Source organism: Callithrix jacchus, chromosome 8, assembly GCF_049354715.1.
Source record: "Callithrix jacchus isolate 240 chromosome 8, calJac240_pri, whole genome shotgun sequence".
Lineage (NCBI taxonomy): Eukaryota > Metazoa > Chordata > Mammalia > Primates > Cebidae > Callithrix > Callithrix jacchus.
In genome coordinates this window covers 124,514,947-124,537,657 of record NC_133509.1, presented here as the reverse complement: position 1 = coordinate 124,537,657, position 22,711 = coordinate 124,514,947, and positions in this window count along the sequence as shown.

Below are 22,711 nucleotides of genomic sequence, written 5' to 3'. Positions count from 1 at the left end.
GAAAATAATTAATGAGATAATGTTCATAAAATAGCTGCTTACATGAAAGTGGGCTCTGGAATCCCCCAAACAGTTTGAAGTACCAAGTCTAAAGCTGTGAGTAGAAAGAAAAGAGCATAGTCAAAAGAAAGATTGTGACAAAGGAAAGGTAAGATAAAATGGCAGCTTTAGAGGGCCAACTATGAGAAGTTTTTTTTTTTTTGAGATGGAGCTTCACTTTTGTTGCCCAGGCTGGAGTGCTATGGTGTGATCTTGGCTCACCACAACCTCTGCCTCCAGGATTCAAATGATTCTCCTGCCTCAGCCTGGCCAGTAGCTGAGATTACAAGTGTGTACCACCAAGCCCAGCTAATTCTGTATTTTTAGTAGACACAGGGTTTCTCCATGTTGGTCAGGCTGGTCTCAAACTCCTGACCTCAGGTGATCCACCCACCTTGGCCTCCCAAAGTGCTGGGATTATACGCATGAGCCACCATACCAGGCCAAGAAGATTTTTAAAGGCCCCCAAAACAAAAGAGAAAGAAAAGAAGTACCTGGAACCTACCTTGTGTTGGAGAGGGAACCATTTTAATAATAACAGCACCTACCAGTGGGGACATTTTTAAATGAACTGTAAATGTAGTTCTTCTCTCCACCTTCAAGTCTCATAAAGTTTCTCACCAGACTGTAAGGAGATCTGTTCATTCATTCATTTGCTCAGCTTTCAGCAAAGACTGTGTGCTTATTACCCATCAGGCACTGTGCTAGGTGCTGGGGATACAATAATAAAGTAACTGTAGTTGTTAAAAGAAAAATTGATAGTAATACGAGACTGTTTCCTGTTCTACCACCAGAACCCTCAAATCCTGGAACAAACAGAAGCTCCTTACCATAACATGTGTCCAACTTGAGTTGACTTTAAATGGGGTCAATATTTATTGGCAATAGAGGGAATCAAGGTTGATGCTGAGTTGATTTCTTTTTTTCCAAATGTAGAGCATTTGCTAAACTAAGGATGCAGGAGGACAGGCTTTGGTCTTGAGTGGGCTATCAGCAAGCTGAAGACTTTTTCCACTCATCTGCTGACATTCATTGGTGTGGCATCAACTCCTGCAAAGACCTCACAAACTGGTTTTAGGCCAACAGGAGACAAAGTTCCCCTTACCAAAAGGGTACAACCCTTGGTGTTCACAGGTGGTCTTTTGTCTACTGACCTAGTACTACATCAGGTCTTCACATTAGGCTACTTATCTACCATGTCTTTTTTTTTTTTTTTTTCCGAGACAGAGTTTTGCTGTTGTTACCCAGACTGGAGTACAATGGCACGATCTTGGCTCACCGCAACCTCCACCTTCTGGGTTCAAGCAATTCTTCTGCCTCAGCCTCCCGAGTAGCTGGGACTACAGGCGCGCACCACCATGCCCAGCTAATTTTTATATGTTTAGTAGAGACGGGGTTTCACCTCGTTGACCAGGATGGTCTCGATCTCTTGACCTCGTGATCCACCTGCCTCGTAATAATACATTGAAGAAAAAAATCATTTCTATTTGCATCGAAGAATTCATCTGAGATAGTGTCTGAAAGTTAGATTTATATTTTGTAGTTACCAGATGAGTTACCACCACTGCATTTTTTACTGTCTCCATAGTTTTGCCTTTTACAGAATGTCCTATAGTTGGAATCATATAGCATATAGTCTTTTTACATTGGCTTCTTTCAGTTAAGTTTCCTCCATGTTTTTTCATGGCCTGATAGCTCATTTCTTTTTAGCAATGAGTAATATTACAAAATGATGTTTACTATTGACTACTTTAAAGATTCAATAAAATACCAAAGAAAAGGTACTTTAATTCGGGGCAGAAAGAAAGGGAGTCAAAATCCAATATGATGCTCCAGGTGGCTGATCACAGCTCTGCCCAAACATGGAAAAAAAATAAAGCTAGTCTCACACTATCTTAGAACTTATTTTCTTCTTTTTATTGATTTTGGCTTTGACAAAGCTTAGAATTATGATTTCAAAGACTCCAGGGGATTCCCAAGTGATCTCCTGCTTCATTTTACTGATCAGGAAATAGAGGCTCAAAGAGGTTAAATAGTGCTAAATGGTTGTCTATAATATTGTTGCCAAGAGTTTACTGGACACAGTCACTGGAGAGAGGTACAGCTGTTGCTTCTTTTTCAGAAAAGACAGGTGGAACAATATCGGTGCAATGATATTTGGCGTATCTTTTAAAGCTACTGAGGGTTTCACAAACAACTCAGTGGTACTTTCATAAAGGGAATGGTCGATCAGTCATTGGCATATTATTTTGTCTGCAGTACCTAGATTAGCTCTTCTCTGCTAAATCCGATAGTAGTCTTAGTGTTGATTTCAACCTTTGACTCTTTCACTCTACTCTGTGTCAACACACGTGAACAGGGTTTTCCTCTGACTCTCACAGCTTCCTGACACATACTTGCTGCCTATACAATAAAATTGTAAGTGTGTGTGTGTGTGTGTGTGTGTGTGTGTGTAAACCCAGGTCTGAGGAATTTTACTATCCTAACGACTCAGTAAATGGGATTTTACATTACAAGTTTTTCCCCCTCTAGATGATGAATAAACAATTCGTCTTTTAATTTAAAACACTCTTTTAAAAATAAGGTTGCATCAGCTACAATAATTTGGATAAAAATGTTTCTGCTAATTCATTTTTCACTGAGCCAACGAGTCTGCCAATAAAGCTGCTTTATTTGAATTCAAATTGATAGTGACATATTTTTAAGCAATGCATTTGTGGTTTCTTTTTTTAAAAAAGCTTTTTTGATCATTTAAAATCCAATATTGCACAGAGTATAATTATTTCTTTCAACAAATATTTACCATAACTTTAAAGCTAAGTTGTACTTTTTCAAAATCAAAAGGTAATGAAAATACACTGAACTAAGTAAGGAAATCCTAGATTCTGATGAACTATTTGACTATGAAGAAAGCTTAACCTCACTAGGCCTCAATTCCCCTACTTATAAAACAATGGGATTGGCCTAAAGGATCTTTAACGTCTTTTTCTGTACCAGGATGTCATGTTTCTATATACTTAACTTGGCTAAGAAATACAGGAGTCTCATTTAGTCCTAAGGCATCTACAAATAGCATCTACACGCAAATGATTTTCAAATCTAAGTGTTCATCTTTGCTGATTGGATAAGGATAACTTTAAGCCCTCACCATTCTTCTCCTGGACTAGGACAATTAGCACCTAACTTATCTCTCAATCTCCCATCTTGCTCTTCTGAAACTACTTTTTTTCAAAATAAAAAGCAAATCCTGTTCCCCTCATGTTCAAATTCCTTCAGTGGGTTTTTTTTGGGGGGGTGGGGGACCAAGTCTCACTCTGTCACCCAGGCTGGAATGCAGTGGCGTGACCTTGGCTCACTGCAACCTCTACCTCCTGGGCTCAAGCGATTCTCCTGCCTCGGCCTCCTGAGTAGCTGGGACTACAGGCATATACCACCATGCCTGGCTAATTGTATTTTTAGTAGAGACAGGGTTTCGCCATGTTGGCCAGGCTGCTCTTGAACTCGTGACCTCAGGTGATCCACCCACCTTGGTTTCCCAAAGTGCTGGGATTATAGGCTTGAGCCACTGCACCCAGCCCCTTCAGTGACTTCTTATCACACTTAGAATAAATCTGACCCTACTCTGACATATAAAGCCCTAAATGATAGGATTCCTGTCTATTGACTCAATTCTTTGACTTTCAACCTTTTAACTCCTGTAACTCTGACCTTTCCTCTCCTTGAATGTGCCAACCTCATTCCTCTCTTGGGATCTTGCACTAGTTCTTTCTTTTGCCTTAACTGCTTTTTCCATAATCACTTGGCTGGTTCCTTCCCAGGAGTCACCTTCCCCGAAATAATCCTCTCCTAACTATTCAATGCAAAGAAGTCATCACATTACTCTTTATCACATCATTCTATTTTAATTATCAGCCCAGCACTCATGATTAATCTGCTTATTTTCTTGCTATTTATTTATTTATTGTGTCTTTCCTCAATGAAATGCAAATTGCAGTTAACAGAGACCTTAACTGATCACCAAACATCCCTAGCACTAGAACAGTGCTGGCACAAAATAGGATGTCAAGTACTTGTTGAATGAATGTTGAATGCTAGAAATTCCTGAATCTCAAGAACCCCAAATGGCGTAAACCAGATAGTGATGTTTGTCTCTTTAGGTATTTGTTTATAAGTAGATACCTTAGTGATTTGTGGAAGAAGCATCTGCCTTATGAACATATTATAACGATCTGGAGCTCATTTAAGAATTTATCCAATAGGATTGGTCTCATAAAATGACACGGCTATTATAAGCCCCATATGAGTACCATATGATTGAAAACTAAGAGAAAAATAGGCAATAGAAACAGACCTACAGGTAATCCAGACATTGGACATAAAAGACAAGGGCTCTAAAATAACTATGATTAACATGTTCAAGAAAATAGAAAAAAAAAATAGGTATTTTTACCAAAGACTTCGAATTTATAAAAGAGAATAATATAAAAATCATCAAGTGGAAAAATCTGCTCTTACCCATTAAATGAGTTTAATAGCAGATTAGACACAGAGGAAAAGTTTGTGACTAGAAGGCAAGTTAATTGAAAATGATCAACTGAAACACAAGTAAAAGAAGAATAGGGAAAAAATAGACAAGAGGACAAAAGATATAAGAGACAGTGAAAAGGTCTGACACATAGGCAGTTAGATACTTGGAAAGGAGAGAGAATAAGACAGAAGAAATATTTGAGGAGCAATGACTGGTGTTTTCCAAAACTGACGAATAACATCAACCTACAGATTCATGAAGTTCAGGGAACCCCTGTATGATAAATACAGAGAAACCACACATAGGAACATTATATTACACTGCTGAAAACTGAAAATGAAAGACAAAGGGAAATAATACTAGAATCAGAGTTGTGGAGCTGGAGATAAAGCTATCGAAAACCCAGATGACCCAGAAAGTGGGGAGTTTGTCCTTAAATAACCTAGAACACAATATGAATGCATTTTAGTTACAGCTATAATTTGATTTTTTGAATAAAAATTTTTGTACATTAGGGTTCACTCTTAGTGTTGTACATTCCATAGGTTTGGACAAATGTAAAATGACATATATTCATCATTATAGTAGCTCACACAGTAGTGTCACTTTCCTGAAAATTTTCTGTGCTCTGCCTATTTGTCCCTCTCTTTTGCTTAACCCCCAGTGGCCACTGAACTTTTTTTTTTTTTCAGAGTCTCACTCTATCCCACAGGCTGGAGTGTAGTGGCGCAATCTTGGCTCGCTGCAACTTTCGTCTCCCGGGTTCAAAAGATTCTCATGCCTCAGCCTCCTGAGTAGCTGGGACTACTGGCACCTGCCACCATGCCCAGCTAATTTTTGTATTTTTAGTAAAAACAGGGTTTCGCCATGCTTGCCAGGCTGGTCTTGAACTCCTGACCTCACGTGATCTGCCTACCTTAGCCTCTCAAAGTGCTGGCATTACAGGCATGAGCCACTGCACCCAGCCGCCACTGAATTTTTTACTGTCTCCATAGTTTTGCCTTTTCCAGAATGTCCTATAGCTGGAATCATACAGCATGTAGTCTTTTTAGATTGGCTTCTTTCAGTTAGTGATAGGCATTTAAGTTTCCTCCATGTTTTTTCATGGCCTGATAGCTCATTTCTTTTTCTTTTTTTTTTTTTTTAATTTTTTATTGCATTTTAGGTTTGGGGGTACATGCGCAGAACATGCAAGACAGTTGCATAGGTACACACATGGCAGTGTGTTTTGCTTCCTTTCTCCCCTTCACCCACATTTGGCATTTCTCCCCAGGCTATCCCTCCCCACCTCCCCTTCCCACTGGCCCTCCCCATTTCCTTCCAATAGACCCCAGTGTTTAGTACTCTTCTCTCTGTGTCCATGCGTTCTCATTTTTCATCACCCACCTATGAGTGAGAATATGCGGTGTTTCATTTTCTGTTCTTGTGTCAGTTTGCTGAGGATGATGTTCTCCAGATTCATCCATGTCCCTACAAATGACAGAAACTCATCATTTCTGATTGCTGCATAATATTCCATGGTGTATATGTGCCACATTTTTCCAATCCAGTCTATCATCAATGGGCATTTGGGTTGATTCCAGGTCTTTGCTATTGTAAACAGTGCTGCAATGAACATTCGTGTACATGTGTCCTTATAGTAGAACGACTTATAGTCTTTTGGATATATACCCAGTAATGGGATTGCTGGGTCAAATGGAATTTCTATTTCTAAGGCCTTGAGGAATCGCCACACTGTCTTCCACAGTGGTTGAACTAATTTACACTCCCACCAACAGTGTAAAAGTGTTCCTTTTTCTCCACATCCTCTCCAGCATCTGTTGTCTCCAGATTTTTTAATGATCGCCATTCTAACTGGCGTGAGATGGTATCTCAATGTGGTTTTGATTTGCATCTCTCTGATGACCAGTGACGATGAGCATTTTTTCATATGATTGTTGGCCTCATATATGTCTTCTTTCGTAAAGTGTCTATTCATATCCTTTGCCCACTTTTGAATGGGCTTGTTTGTTTTTTTCCTGTAAATCTGTTTGAGTTCTTTGTAAATTCTGGATATCAGCCCTTTGTCAGATGGGTAGACTGCAAAAATTTTTTCCCATTCTGATGGTTGCCGATTCACTCTAGTGACTGTTTCTTTTGCCGTGCAGAAGCTGTGGAGTTTCATTAGGTCCCATTTGTCTATTTTGGCTTTTGTTGCCAATGCTTTTGGTGTTTTGTTCATGAAGTCCTTGCCTACTCCTATGTCCTGGATAGTTTTGCCTAGATTTCCTTCTAGGGTTTTTATTGTGCCAGGTCTTATGTTTAAGTCTTTAATCCATCGGGAGTTAATTTTAGTGTAAGGTGTCAGGAAGGGGTCCAGTTTCTGCTTTCTGCACATGGCTAGCCAGTTTTCCCAACACCATTTGTTGAACAGGGAATCCTTTCCCCATTGCTTGTTTTTGACAGGTTTATCAAAGATTGTGTGGTTGTAGATATGTTGTGTTGTCTCTGTTGCCTCTGTTCTGTTCCATTGGTCTATATCTCTGTTTTGGTACCAGTGCCATGCTGTTTTGATGACTGTAGCCTTGTAGTATAGTTTGAAATCCGGTAGTGTGATGCCCCCCGCTGTGTTCTTTTTGCTTAGAATTGACTTGGCTATACGGGCTCTCTTTTGGTTCCATATGAAGTTCGTGATGGTTTTCTCCAGTTCTGTGAAGAAAGTCAATGGTAGCTTGATGGGTATAGCATTGATTCTGTAAATTACTTTGGGCAGTATAGCCATTTTTACGATATTAATTCTTCCTAACCATGAACATGGAATGTTTCTCCATCTGTTTGTGTCCTCTCTGACTTCGTTGAGCAGTGGTTTGTAGTTTTCCTTGAAGAGGTCCCTTACATTCCTTGTGAGTTGTATTCCAAGGTATTTTATTCTTTTTGTAGCTCATTTCTTTTTAGCAATGAGTAATATTACATTGTCTAGATGCACAAAATATTTTCTCCTAGTCTATAACTTATCTTTGCATTCTGTTGATATAATTTGCTCCTATAAACAATACATCTGAACAAAGAAATCATATATTGCCACACATCATTCCATTGTACGATAGTTTATCATTCACCTACTGAAGGACAGCTTAGTTACTTCTCAAGTTTTGGCAATTATGTGTAAAGCTGCTATAAACATTTGTGTGCAGGATTTTGTGTGGACATAAGTTTTTAACTTTTTTGGATAAATAATAAGGAGCATGATTACTGATTATACTGTAAGAGTATGTTTGGTTTTATAAAAATTTTTTTTAAATTTGCCAAAATATTTTCCAAAATAACTACACCATTTTGTACTCCCACCAGCAATAAATGAGGGATTCTGTTCCTCCGCGTCCTCACCAGCTTTTGGTGCTGTCTGCATTCTGGATTTTGGACTTTCTGACAGGTGCGTAGTGGGATCTCATTGTTATTTTGCCTTGTGTTTCCCTGGTGACGTACGATGTGGAAAATCTTTTCAGATGCTTATTTTCCACTTGTGTATCTTCTTTGGTGAGGTGTATGGTAAAGTCTTTGCCCCATTCTTTAAGTGGTTGTTTGTTTTCTTATGATTGAGTTTTAAGAGGTCTCTGTATATTTTGGACAACAGTCCCTTAACAGATATGTGTTTTGTGATTATTGTCTCCTGGTCCATGGCTTAGCCTTTTATTTTCTTGATAGAATTTAATTTATCACAACATATTTGAAAGAAGAAATTATATATTGCCACACATCAGATTCATTATTTTTGCTTACTCCTCAATATATTTTTTTATTCATTGACTTATTCACTCATTCACTCATTCATTCAACCCCTCTAACAGATATTTGTCAAGCACCTTCTATGTGTCAGCCCCTGGGTAACACTTTTTTGGATAAATACTGAGGAGCATGAGTACTGATTATACCGATTATACTCTTGAGTTGTGTTCCTGAACAAGAGAGATGTTTTTGCTTTCTTGGCCCTGTCTCAGGTACTTTTACAAAATTATCTAATTGATTACTCCCATCCATTCTTTAAAAATGCCCATTTTGCAGATAAAGAATCTAAAATTGAGGGATATTAAATAACTTTAGCACAGTTATAGAGCCTATGAGGGACAGAGCGGTGATTCAGACCTAGATGTGCCACATTGTTAAAACCCGTATTCTCTCTCCTGAGCTATATCGTCTCCATGGAATGTTACCACATGTCTCTTCTGTTTAAGCCCTAGAGATTCTTTCAAGTACAATGAAATCCTTTTATCTTTATGAAATTTTCTTTGACTAAACTATTGACTCCCCTCTCCCGAGAAGCTGCAGCACTCTTCATCCATACCACACAATTTAGCACTAAACTCTACACTGTCTTGTTTAAAGATACCCCATATGAGTTTGTGCAGTCTTCCCAAAGTGCTGGAAGGCAGGGACGAGCTCTTACAATGTTTCTGGGTTCTTTCATACCTAGCACAACTTTCATAATTAAGTTGACCCTTGAAGGATGTGGGAGTTAGGAGTACAGATCCCCTGACATGTAATCAAAAATTTCCATATAACTTTTGATTCCTCCAAAACTACTAATAGCTTTCTGTTGATGGAAAGCCTTATTGATAATATATAGAGTTGATTAACGTATTTTATAAGTTATATTTTATAATCATAAAGAAGGGAAAATATATTTACTATTCACTAAGTAGAAGTGGATCCCCATAAATATCTTCATCCTTGTTGTCTTCACCTTGAGTAGCCTGAGGAGGAGGAGGAGGAGGAGCAGGAGGAAGAATTGGTCTTGTTGACTCACGGGTGGCAAAGATGGAAGAAAATCCATGTAAAAGTGGACCCTTGTAGTTCGAACCTATGTTGTTTAACAGTCAATTGTGTATATTCATTGCTTGATTGAAGTCTAAACTTCATCCATTTATTCTAACTTCTGGGTTAAATTTGAACTCAAAGGATAGAGGAAACATTTTGATGACCCCACAGTGATTTTCTTTTTCTTTCTTTCTTTCTTCTTTTTTTTTTTTTAAGATGCAGTTTCACTCTTGTCACCAAGACTGGAGTGCAATGGTACAATCTTGGCTCACTGCAACCTCCACCTCCTGGGTTCAAGCAATTCTCCTGCTTCAGCCTCCCAAGTAGCTGGGATTACAGGTATGCACCACCACACCTAGCTAATTTTTGTATTTTTAGTAGAGATGGGGTTTCACCACATTGGCCAGGCTGGTCTTGAACTCCTGATCTCAGGAGATCCACCTACCTTAGCTTCCCAAAGTGCTGGGATTACAGGCATGAGCCACCGCGCCCAGCCAAGGATTTTCTTTAATCCGAGAGCCACGGAGTCCACAATTTCTTTGAAATCACTGCCATGTTTTGTATGTCTTTGTGCACATATGTGTTTGCCTCAAGTTTTCAACAGAATATGAGACCTACCAGAAGTTGAAAAACATTCGAAGCAGATCTGGTGGTCCACTCATTGATACTCCCTCTTGCTTTGTGCTACGTCTTCCTTTCTATCTAGAAAATTAGAATTTCTGTCTTATACAGTATCACAGGTCATTTCCCCTTCAACACCCATCCTGTGACCTGGCAGAGACAAATGGCCCTTTTTTCACTCTGAAACAACAAAAACGACGACAACAAAGTTCAATCCTAATCATTCCCAGGCAATTATGAGAAGTAAGACATGCACCACTACATTTCTGACAGGCTTTTACAGGCTAGTTTTATTATTCAGCTCTTACTAAAATGCTAATCCCCAGAGAGAGAGAGAGAGAGAGAGAGAGAGAGAGAGAGAGAGAGAGAGAAATCTCTGTATGAGTTCTTCAGCATAAACAAACATCTTAAAGGAAATGGAATGTAAAAACCACATTGACAGAATTTTAAAGATACAGTAGGAAAAGGAATGACCAGAAACTCTCTATGGCCATTGAATAGGGAAGGGGTGAGGGGAGTAAGTGGCTTATATAAAGTAGAGTGAGTGGCCGGGTGCAGTGGCTCACACCTGTCATCCCAGCACTTTGGGAGGCCGAGGTGGGCGGATCACAAGGTCAAGAGATCGAGACCATCCTGGCCAACATGGTGATACCCCATCTCTACTAAAAATACTGTAATTAGCTGGGCATGGTGGCACATGCTTGTAGTCCCAGCTACTTGGGAGACCGAGGCAGGAGAATCACTTGAACCTGAGAGGCAGAGATTGCAGTGAGTTTAGATCACACCACTGCACTCCTTCCTGGCGACAGAGCGAGACTCTGTCTCAAAAAAAAAAAGTATAGTGAGCAAAAATGGACAGTGAGAAAATAGGTGGGTGTAGCTTTCTGAATCCATGAGACCCATGACCACGGAGTGAGCCACCAAGGACAGGGAGGCTGGGATTTTCTGGTGACAGAGATCCTAGTATGATCCTAGTATGCCCAGCAATAATTTTCAGCTCAATGTTAGAACACATCCATCCAAACAAATTAGCCAGTATTCCTCCCTCGATGTTAACAAAAGCAAATCCCACCACATGATCTAGCCTCTATGACCTCTTGCCAATAAAAAATATAAAGTATATCATGAGGTTTTCACAAATATCTACCAAGAAGTGATAAGCATTTCATTTTTAAAGTTTCCTTGGCAATATCAATAGATCTGCCCCTGAAATTCTTCTCTAGAAATTAATATAATGGACTTTACAGAATCAGCAGGTTAGAATAGATGGAAGGTCTAAAGATTCTCACTTCCACTAAGTTCCTATAAAAAGGAAAGATACAGCCAGGTGCAGTGGCTCATGCCTGTAATCTCAGCACTTTGGGAGGCCAAGGTGGGTGGATCACAAGGCCAGGAGATTGAGACCATCCTGGCCAACACGGTGAAACCCCATCTCTACTAAAAATGCAAAAATTGGCTGGGTGTAGTGGCATGTGCCTATAGTCCCAGCTACTCCAGAGGAGGCAGGGGAATTGCCTGAACCTGGGAGGTGGAGGTTGCAGTGAGCCAAGATCATGCCACTGCACTCCAGCCTGGTGAGAGAGTAAGACTCTGTCTCGGAAAAAAAAAAAAAGATACTAACTTTGTTTCTAATCCTGCTTCCCCAGTTTGCATGCCAGATATTCTGAAGAGGCACACATGTGGGAAACTTTCCTCACAAAGTGGGGAAATAGGATTGGAATGGGGGTCTCACTCTTGCACAAGCTGGAGTGTGGGGGCATGATCATGGCTGGCTGCAGCCTTGACCCCTTTGGTTCAAGGGATCCTCCCACCTCAGCCTCCCTAGTAGCTGGGACTACAGGTCAATTCTAATTTTTAGATAGCGTAAACCATGACGTGAGCATGAAGGTTACCACGTGTATAGTAAAGAAACGTTGCAGTATTGAAGGCCAGGGTTGGCCTTTGAACCCCCAGAGTACTGGGTTGCCTGGCTTACCCTCTCTGCATTCTGTGTTAGTCCTAGCATGGGGCATTGTTTACTCCTCTGAATCCTATAAGGAGAGTCACAGGCAGGCATGATTCCTGAAACCTATCCTCAAACCTCAGCCCTCTTCCCTCTAGTTCTGTTCAAATATCAAAAATGGTTTTGCTTAGAAGTCATAGTATGTTCCTTGACCCACAGATCTGATAGCTGGATTCACATGTTGTTTCCCTATTTTGCTAAATTACTTGGCAATGCAGTCCCCCCTAAGAAAAGGTCCTCAAACTCAGCCCAGGGGTTAGGGACCCTTTATCTACCAGTAGTCAAATAGCTTAATTCTATTTGACTGTATCTCCAGGTCCCAGTTGCTTTGCTCCATTTGTCCCTGAGCACAGACTAGGGCATGTGAGTATGCCCAGTGATGGCACTACTGCAGTGGATGCCATCACAGCGCCTGGGACTAGTTGGGCTCCATGCTGGTCTAGTTCTGGGTCCGATTCTAATTATTCTTCCCTGTTTTGCTACAGCTACCAGGCTGCATCCCACTGGATCCTGAGCTCCAAAATATGTTCTTCAATATGTGGACTTGTTCTGAACTCTAGAACAAGAACTTTCTAGAAAGACTGAAGTAGCGCTGCTATATGGGGTGGGGGAGGAGGGTTGGTAGTTTCAGTTATGAAGAGAGGCCAGCTGCAGAGGCTGGGGAAGAAGAGCTCACAGTGAGTGGTAAATAAGAAAAGAGTAATCCCAGCTTAATCCTCTTTTATTTCTCTTCCAGTGATTTCCAGGCCCATCTAGGGCTCAGGTTCACTGTCTGGCAACCTGAGTGGGTGGTCCAGGAAACACAACTGTGGAGGTTGCAACAATCCCCAGCCCAGGGGAAGTGGCATCACAGGGGAAGTTACATTTATGTCTAGAAAGAGATCTAGTCCGAGCAGGGAGAGGGCAGAACTGTACCCACATGGTTGAGACCCACATCTCAGCACAGCAGCACCAGAGGTCCTGCAAGCCCTAGAGCCTTTGCAGGAAGTATGGCCAGGCACGGTGCCTTGATGGAGCCCACAGGCAAAGGCAGAGCAGCCTCCAGCTGGACCAGGAGTCTTGGGTTTGATGGGCTTCTCTCCGCATTTTCTTGAAAATGCCACTGGAAACATCATTTGAAAGAATCGTTTGTCACAACTGTGGGATGTGGTAGGAGATCAGATTTGACATTTTATTTTATTTTATTTTGAGACAGAGTCTCATCTCACTCTTGTCGCCCAGGCTGGAGTACAGGGGTACAATCTTGGCTCACTGCTACCTCTGCCTCCTGGATTCAAGAGATTCTTGGGCCTCAGCCCCTTGAGTAGCTGAGATTACAGGTGTGTGCCACCACACACAGCTAGTTTTTGTATTTTTAGTAGAGATGGAATCTCACCATGATGGCCAGGTTGGTCTTGAACTCCTGGCGTCAAGTTATCCATCCACCTCAGCCCACCAGTGCTGGGATTACAGGCTCAAGCCACCATGCCCAGCCTCAGATTTGACTTTAAAGAACACACCCTCTAGGTTGGGCATGGTGACTCATACCTGTAATCCCAGTGATTTGGGAGGCCGAGGCAAGAGGATGGCTTGAGCCCAGGAGTTCAAGACCAGCTTGGGCAACACAGTGAGACCCTGTCTCTACAAAAATTAATAAAAGAGAAAAGAACACCACTCATGAAGGCCCAATGGCACCTTTCTAAGACATCCTCTCAGCCTCATGTTCGTGCAGCCTGGGCCTCCCTGAGCTGGTCTGTGTAGCAGGAGTCCTGTTTGCATTGCCCCCAGCTGAGAGTGTGGGCCTCTGGAGTGCAGCACCTCCCATACCCACCCCACCTTGTCACTAGCACCTCTCAGCCCCTCAGCAGCAACACATCCTCATATCAATCTTTTTAAAAATATATTTTAAATTATGAAATCAACATATAGTTATAAAAATTGAAAACAAAATATGACTTTACTAAAATTAAGAATTTATGAAGTACAAAAGTAAGTAATTACTCATGTACTATTCTTTTTTTTTTTTTTTGAGATGGAGTTTCGCTCTTGTTACCCAGGCTGGAGTGCAATGGTGTGATCTCTGCTCACTGCAACCTCCGCCCCCTGGGTTCAGGCAATTCTCCTGCCTCAGCCTCCCGAGTAGCTGGGATTACAGGCACGCGCCACCGTGCCCAGCTAATTTTTTGTATTTTTAGTAGAGACAGGGTTTCACCATGTTGACCAGGATGGTCTTGATCTCTTGACCTCGTGATCCACCCACCTCGGCCTCCCAAAGTGCTGGGATTACAGGCGTGAGCCACCGCACCCGGCCGAAGAATCTGCTTTTAAAGACCTATTATTTAGCAAACTAGAGAAGCCATTCATGTAAGCATGTAGACTACAGGAAAGTGTCTGGTATGGTATGTGAACTGCAAAAACAAATGCATTAGCAATGTTGTGCTAAGTGTGACCAGTGGCCTCATCTCTATTAAAATCACTGAGGAGTTTATTAAAAATGTTTATTCCTAGGCCCAATCTCAGGTATACTGAATCAGAATCTCTGAAAGTGTGGCTTTGGAAAATGTGTAACATTAAAAGCGTCCCAGATGAATGTTTGTACAACAACGTTGAGAATCATAGCCCCAGAGTTCAAAAGACAGGAAACGGGTTTTCTGTAAGTTAATGTGAATATCTCTATGGTGATGAGATTTGAGAGATGCCCAGAAAGGTTTTCCCAGGACATCACATGGCAACACCACTGTGGAATTTATCACATTGTAATGCAAATTCCTTTTCCTTGTCCACATTTCCCAGGGGATTACGTGTTCATGGAGGGGAGAGATCTAGTCTTCTTTGCTAGAATTGGTGCGGCCCCTAGTTGGATCTAACCAGGTGTTGGTTTAACAAGTGAAAAACCACTTACGACCTAAACAAACAGGTTTGAGGACTTACAGGACAGGGTTCTAGGAGGAGAAAAGGCAGAGGCAAATTTGAGAGGTTGGAAAATCAAAGTCAATAGTTAAGTGTGAGAGGGGAATGGTTGATTCAGGTGAGCGACTGACACACTGAACAGCAAAGCTGCATGAGCAATTATGGGGTCCTGGAGTACTCGATGGGGAGTGGAAAGGGTGCTTTGTGGATTCTGTGGATGATGGGGAATCATCAAAAACTGGGGCCTGGGAAGCGATGGAATTGAGAGTGATGAGTTCTACGCCATGGGCAGCTTTCCTGGGAGTAAGAAGGAGTGGAGGTAGGCGGCCACATCCTTAGAGGAGTTGGGGATCAGCTTGCTCACTGCTGGAGGCAGGACTTGCTGCAATTGCAGAACTAGAGCTTCCATTCAAGCCTCGGGATCCCCCAGGGTCCTGACCCCGTGAATAACCTTTGTTTCTTTGCTGGCTCCCATCTGCTCAGGCCTCCCAGGTCAGCTTGAGCTCTCCTCCCTTGGCTGCCCAAGAAGTCCGTCTCATCTGGCACAAGATAACTGGGAAGCAGTGCGGGGATGCTTGGGGGACGGAAGCCATAGATAGGGGAAGGGGCTTCACCTAGGCAGAGGCCAGAGGGAGGGAGAGGAGGGCCAGGTGTAAAACAGAATTTGGTGAATGAGTGTGGAACAGGAGGGAGGGGCATGTTAAGGACAATTTTGAGCTTTCTGGGCAATAAATGTAGAAATAAAAGAAGTGGAGCTTTGGTTGGATGCAGTGGCTCATGCCTGTAATTGCATTGCTTTGGGAGGCCAAGAAGGGTGGATCGCTTGAGCCCAGGAGTTCTAGGCCAGTCTGGGCAATGTGGAGAAATCCTGTCTCTACAAAAATTACAAAAAATTAGTTGAGCATGGTGGTGTGTGCCTGTAGTCCCAGCTACTCAGGAGGCTGAGGTAAGAGATCACCTGAGCCCTGGGAAGTCAAGGCTGCGGTGAGCCATGATCATGCCACTGCACTTCAGCCTGGGGGACAGAGCAAGACCCTGTCTCAAAAAAAAAAGAGAAAAAAAGTGGAGGTTTGAAACAGAATGATAAATAATCCAGATTGACACATCAAATTTGAATTTGAGGTGATGCAAAATATCCAGGTGGAGGGGTCCAGGAGCTTATTGGAGACAGGGATTTGGAATTCAGGAAGTATGTGGGTGCTGGTCAGTGGTTACTGGTGATCGTCAGAAGGCATGAAAACGGATGTGATCACCAAGAAAAAGCAAATGGAATGGAACAGAAAAGAAACCATGAGAGAACCGCAGCCTTGGGAGGTGGAGAAAGGAGGATGAGCCAGTGGGAGAGATGGAGAAGGACTGGCCAGAAAGGGAGAAGGAAAACAGGAAGAATGCAGAGCTCAGTAAAAGCAAGAGTTGCGAGGAAATCAAAGTAGCAGTGTGACACAGCATAGATAGGTAGATTAAGCTGTTGGGGATTTATTAGTGCATTAGTGAAAGTGATTTCAGTGGAAGCCAGATTGACAGAGGTGTGGGAGGAAAAGAGGTGGAAACCGTGGCCCCTACCCTTTCCAGCTGTGCAAGGATGACCACCCTCCCTCATGGAGTCACGGTCTCTGGACGACTGAACACACAAAAACTTCAGAATGAAAGGCAAAGGGCTTTTCATTGTGCCCTCCGCTCCAATTCTCTTAAATCCACTCTGCTTTCATTTAAGAGCCTGAGTATTTGTTGTCAGGCTTATTTTTACGGCTGCTAAAAGTAATGCAATTGAAAGGATTAACGACATCTTTGTCTTCTTGTTTTGGAAGAAATTATTCTACTTCTACATTTAACTTGCTGGGAGAAAATGAAAATCCTGTATTCCTGGTTTTTATCAATGGAAGCTCATGTTCTCTCAATCTTTTCAGGGATCAGTTTGTTGCTTTTTGCTACAAGATGATCCATTTCACACTGAAAGTTTCCTATCGTGAAGTTCAGCGTCATCTGGAAGAGTCAATGGATGAAATATAAGTGTTCACAATGGGATTTCTACAACACAAAAAGAAGAGGCTGGATAAAGAAGATAAACGGAATATTGAAACTTCCTTTTCTACTAAAAAATAGCAAAAAATGTTTTCCCTGTAATTATGGAGGGTTTTGTTGGGACTGTTGTTGTAATTGCCATTTCTTCCTTTTGGCCAAAATTCTAGTGTATTAGGTTCTCTGGTATCATAGGAAAGACTCCTATCAGTGTTACCAGAAACATGTCTCAACATGTGCCCCATCTTACCCATGCAGAAAAGTATTTGAGATTAAATCTGCTTACATTTCTGGTTGATTCACTTAGCGCCAACCACCAAGGTGCTAGTGAAATGTCATGCCGTGGCCACAGATGCCCCATCCCTAAGTGTATGTTGTCATGGCAGGAGGAGTCTGATGAGTGAGGGGTCAGCAGGAACACCAGACTACTGCTAGAAGAATAATGGCTTGCTGGTGCAACTGATACCTAAGTTAGAGACTCTGAGAAGGGACTCCTGTGTCAGTCAACAGAAGCTGAGTATGACTGATCTGAGCAAGAAGGTCATTTATTTACAGGATGGTGGGTGGCTCACAAGGATCCCTAAGAGAGCTACAGGATCAGCTCCAAGAGGCTGCAGCCTGGATCAAGGCCTAAATTAAATTCATGCCGCAGATGGGGCAGGTGATGGCCCTGCTGTGGACACCAACGCTGCTGCGCTCTGCCATAGAAGCTGCTGCCACTCCTCTGGCTGCTGGATGAAGCACTGCTCTACTCCCTCCCATCCCCAACTGCTGGGGGAACCTAGGTTATGCCCCTTGCACTCTCAACTGCGAGAAAGCATTGGCATGTGGTCGGTGGCATTTCCAGTTTTAGCGGGGGTGGCTTTGCGTCCTGAGATGGGGGATTCCCCAGGTACAGGAAGAGGTCACATCCTGGACAACTAAAAAGAGTGACAAATGTCATTCTCATACTTGAGAACTGGGGCTATCCCCTAACCTTCTTCACAGGCCCAGATCCATTAATGCCCTGCAGGTATCGGATGCCAATGCAACTTTTGATTACGAATGCTCAGCCAGCAGGCACAATCAAATGTCCAGGTGTAGCTCCTCTGCGTTCAGGAGTTACACATCACAAATCGCCAATCCTCTGGAAAGCTGAGCAACTTGACAAGATACAGGGTTTGCTTTTTAAAGCTGTGACTCTCGCAGAACTCACTTAATGTAGCCATATCCTATTCACATTCTTTAATGAGAGGGATGGGTGTTGAGGCTCTTAATAAAACTCACCATTTACTCAATGAAAATCTCCTGTGCTGGGTCCAGTGGCTCATGCTTGTAATCCCAGCACTTTGAGAGGCCAAAGCTGAAGGATCGTTTAAGTCCAGGAAAGCAGACTGTGCAATTTGGCAAGACCCCTGTCTCTACAAAAAATGAGGAAAATTAGCTGGGTGTGGTAGCACACACCAGCAGTCCTAGCTACTCTGGAGAATGGGGCAGGAGAACTGCTTGAGCCCAGGGAATTTGAGGTTCTGGTGAGCCATGATCAAGCCACTGTTCTCCAGCCCCAGAGCAACAGGGCAAAACCCTGTTGGAAGAAAGAAAGAAAGAAAGGAAGGAAGGAAGAAAGATCTCCTTCTGACCCCTCCGTGAGTACAGTTTTCATGGTATTAAAAAAAAATGAGGACATAAAAGCATTTAAATCATCTGGTCCCTATTAAGTTTGGAAGAGGAAAAGATATCCTCAGCATTTTAAAGACAAACCTCTCAAAAACTACTCAGAGTGGCAAGCGGATATAATCTACGGTGTTATTTGACAAGATTGCTCTTCCCAGTCACCACCCACCAAAAGAGAAATCTCGGAGCTGATTGACTGGCAAGCCATTCATTTTCTGTGAAATAAGGGAAGCACTTACTTAAATGGTAAGGTTATCAAGAATCTCACATCCAAACAGCTACTTTAAAAGGACTACCACACAGGTGATGGTTTTATCCAGATAGTAATATTTGCTATTTTTTTTTTTTTTTTTGAGACGGAGTTTCGCTCTTGTTACCCAGGCTGGAGTGCAATGGCGCGATCTCGGCTCACCGCAACCTCCGCCTCCTGGGTTCAGGCAATTCTCCTGCCTCAGCCTCCTGAGTAGCTGGGATTACAGGCACGCACCACCGTGCCCAGCTAATTTTTTGTAATTTTAGTAGAGACGGGGTTTCACCATGTTGACCAAGATGGTCTCGATCTGTTGACCTCGTGATCCACCCGCCTCGGCCTCCCAAAGTGCTGAGATTACAGGCTTGAGCCACCGCGCCCGGCCAATATTTGCTATTTTAAGGTTCAATATGGTACCTTGTAGACACTGAAAACTCGAGGGATTTTTCTTGGTGGTGATAACAGCTAGAGATAACCTAAATCGCCTCTTATTTTGCTAACAAAGACTTGGCATGGTTTTGGTCACTATGGAGGTATCTTAATATAGTACACTAAAAATATAGGTAATGTGTTATTCCATTTTCCTACTGTTATAAAGAACTGCCTGAGACTGAATAATTTATAAAGGAAAAAGGTTGGATTGAGTCACAGTTGAGCATGGCTGGGGAAGCCTCAGGAAACTTACAATTGTGGTAGAAGGTGAAGAGGAAGCAAGGCACCTTTTTTTTTTTAAAGGTAGCAGGAAGGAGAAGTGTTGAGTGAAGGCAGAAGAGCCCCTCATAAAACCATCAAATCTTCTAAGAACTCACTCACTATGACATGAATAACATGGGGGAAACTGCCCCATGATTCAGTTACCTCTGCCTGGTCTCTACGTTGACACGTGGGGATTGTGAGAATTATGGGGATTACAATTCAAGATGAGATTTGGTGGGGACACAAGGCCTAACCATATCAGGTGAAGTATGACACTCACTGTGTGGCCATTACTAATTTTTATGTATTTTTATAATATTATCATTAGATGAACATTCGTTGCAAAAACAGAGAGTTCCTGCAGGCCACTCACCCAACTTCCTGTAATGTTCATATCTCAAGTAACCATGGCGCAGTTACCAAAACTAAAAAATTATCACTGGTACAGACTATTAACTAAACTACAGGCTTCGTTTGGGTTTCCCCACCATTTCTTGTGAATGAGAGACATCATGAATTTGAGCTAGAGGGTCCAAACCGCCATAGCAGAACTGCATTATTCAGACTGGCTGGGACTAAACACAGAGATGCCTCAAAAAGGCTCTAACATCTACCACTTTGTGTGCCAGTACTTCCTCATGCATGATCTAATTTCATCCTCCACAGAAATCCAGGTAGGGGAGGGTAGTGGATACTATCAGATCCACTTTGCAGATAAGACCTTGGGACCTGGGATACCAAGCAATATGTGGAAGACAGCTGAGCTAGGAGGCAACAGAGCCCAGATGTGAACTAAGACATCTCAGATTCAGAAACCCACGACAACGACCACAGCAGTACAGACTGAAGTGCGCCTAACCCAGGTGTGATGCAGAGACCGCCTCTCTCCACCAGCACTCTTGCCCAGGACCCATCTTCCAAGGGTCATCTGGATCAGCTGTGACAGGTGATCGCTACATGGGAGGTTGTCCCTAACACTGACATGTGCCTGTCAATGAAACGGGGTGTTCTGTGATGTGTGGAGTCAGTTTCCACCCTCGACACCCCAACCCTGCATGTTGCGGGGGAAGCCCTTCTGGTCTCCAGCAGCCTCTGCAGCTCTCCTTCTCCTGGGTTGGGTGTGGGGCGGCCCGCGGCTGGCCTGCTCCTGAGCCGGAGCAGCTGGGAGGAGCGCAGTGCAAACATCCCCACGCGCCTTTTGCTTTTCTTTCCTGAGTGGTTTAAGGCTTAATTAATGTGTGTAAAGTGATCTGAAATGCGGGAATAAAAAGAGCTGGGGAAGTGCAGAGTGTGGATGATTACCTGAGGCGAGACAGCTGAGAAAGGGAGGCCGAGGGAGACAAAGAGAGGTCTGGAGAGGCTGGGAGAGGCCTTTGCGCAGCAGCCAGCTGGTTGGCCGAGAGCCAGACTGGGCCATTTTTTTTGGCAGCATTCTGCCCCACGCTTTCCTCTCAAGGCCTACTTCGTAGCCCTGCTTGGGAGTCAGACCCCAGGATAAATGATTCCTAAAGGGCCTGAGCCAGAACGGAGAAGGGGGTCTGAGAAACACAAACGGTGGCCAGTTCCATGACTGGCTCTGTAAGAGCAGGGGATGAGATGCCCCCCATTCGCCACTATTGCCAAAGCAAGCCCAGGGGCAGAGGACTGGGTTTGGTCAGTGAAGGAATAAATGTGATAGATATCAGAGAGACAAATGAATCAAAGTGAGTTTTGTCCATTCCTCTTGACAAGCATAGATTCATAGGACTGATTTAGTGCTGTCACTGCTAAGAGGCAATAAATCTCTTATAAAATGGTGGGTAAAAATAATGACATCCAAGTCACGTGCGATCTCACCGTCTCCTAAGCCTGCATTAGTAAAAGGGTGAGGCTATCGGTTTCACGGGGAATGTCAAGGCTTGTGACTTCATAGGGTGAAGGCGGGTAGCATTTTATTGCCATTGGAAGCATACAAAGAAGCAAGTAGAAAATCTTTCTTTCAGTATAACCTGATACCACTTCTATCTAGAAAGCTAGCGCATGTTTTGGGGATCTTCCCACTACAGTGAGGATTTCTGTGCATCCTGTGTATATGCCAGCCTATTCTAAACTGTTAATGATGATGGAGGGGAAAAAAGTTTGTTTGGATCATCCAAAGTTTATACTGGGCTTTGGTTGTGTTTTAACGTCCAGCTGTGGCTAGTAGTTGCGCAGGGTGTTTTTGGATAGGGTTAACATGTGTGGCCAGGTGCAGTGGCTCATGCCTATAATCCCAGCATTTTAGGAGGCCGAGGTGGCCAGGAGTTCAAGACCAGCCTGGCCAACATGGTGTAACCCCATCTTTACTAAAAATACAAAAATAAGCCAGGTATGAGGGTACACGTCTCTAATCCCAGCTACTTGGGAGGCTGAGGCAAGAGAATGGATTGAACTTGGGAGGCAGAGGTTGTAGTGAGCCAAGATCATGCCACTGTACTCCAGCCTGGGCAACAGAGCAAGACAGTCTCAATAATAGTAATAACAATAATAATAAATTAACATTTAAATAGGTAGACCAAGAAAGCAGACACCCACCCTAATGTGAGTGGGCCTCATTCAATCAGTTGAAGGCCCAACTAGAACAAAAGGCTGGCCCACCCTCTAGTAAGAGGGACCACCTCCTCCTGCCTGACTGCCTCGAGTCGGGACATTGGTTTTTTTCTGCCTTCAAACACGAATTGAAACATCAGGTCTTCCTGGGTCTCGAGCTTGCCAGCCTTCGGATTGGAACTACACCGTTGGCTTTCCTCGGTCTACAGTTTGCTGGGTGCAAGTTGTGGGACTTATCAGCCTCCTTAATCACATGACCCAAAGCCTTATAATCCCTTCTCGCTCGCTCGCTCTCTCTCTCTCTCTCTCTCTCTGTCTCTCTCTCTAATAAATACATCCTACTGGTTCTGTTTGGAGAACTCTACTACCAGTAACTTTTTATTTACTAACTTTATTATTTATTTATTTATTTTATTTTATTTTTTTTGAGACGGAGTTTCGCTCTTGTTACCAGGCTGGAGTCCAATGGCGTGATCTTGGCTCATCGCAACCTCCGCCTCCTGGGTTCAAGCAATTCTCCTGCCTCAGCCTCCTGAGTAGCTGGGATTACAGGCACGCGCCACCATGCCCAGCTAATTTTTTGTATTTTTAGTAGAGATGGGGTTTCACCATGTTGACTAGGATGGTCTTGATCTCTTGACCTTGTGATCCA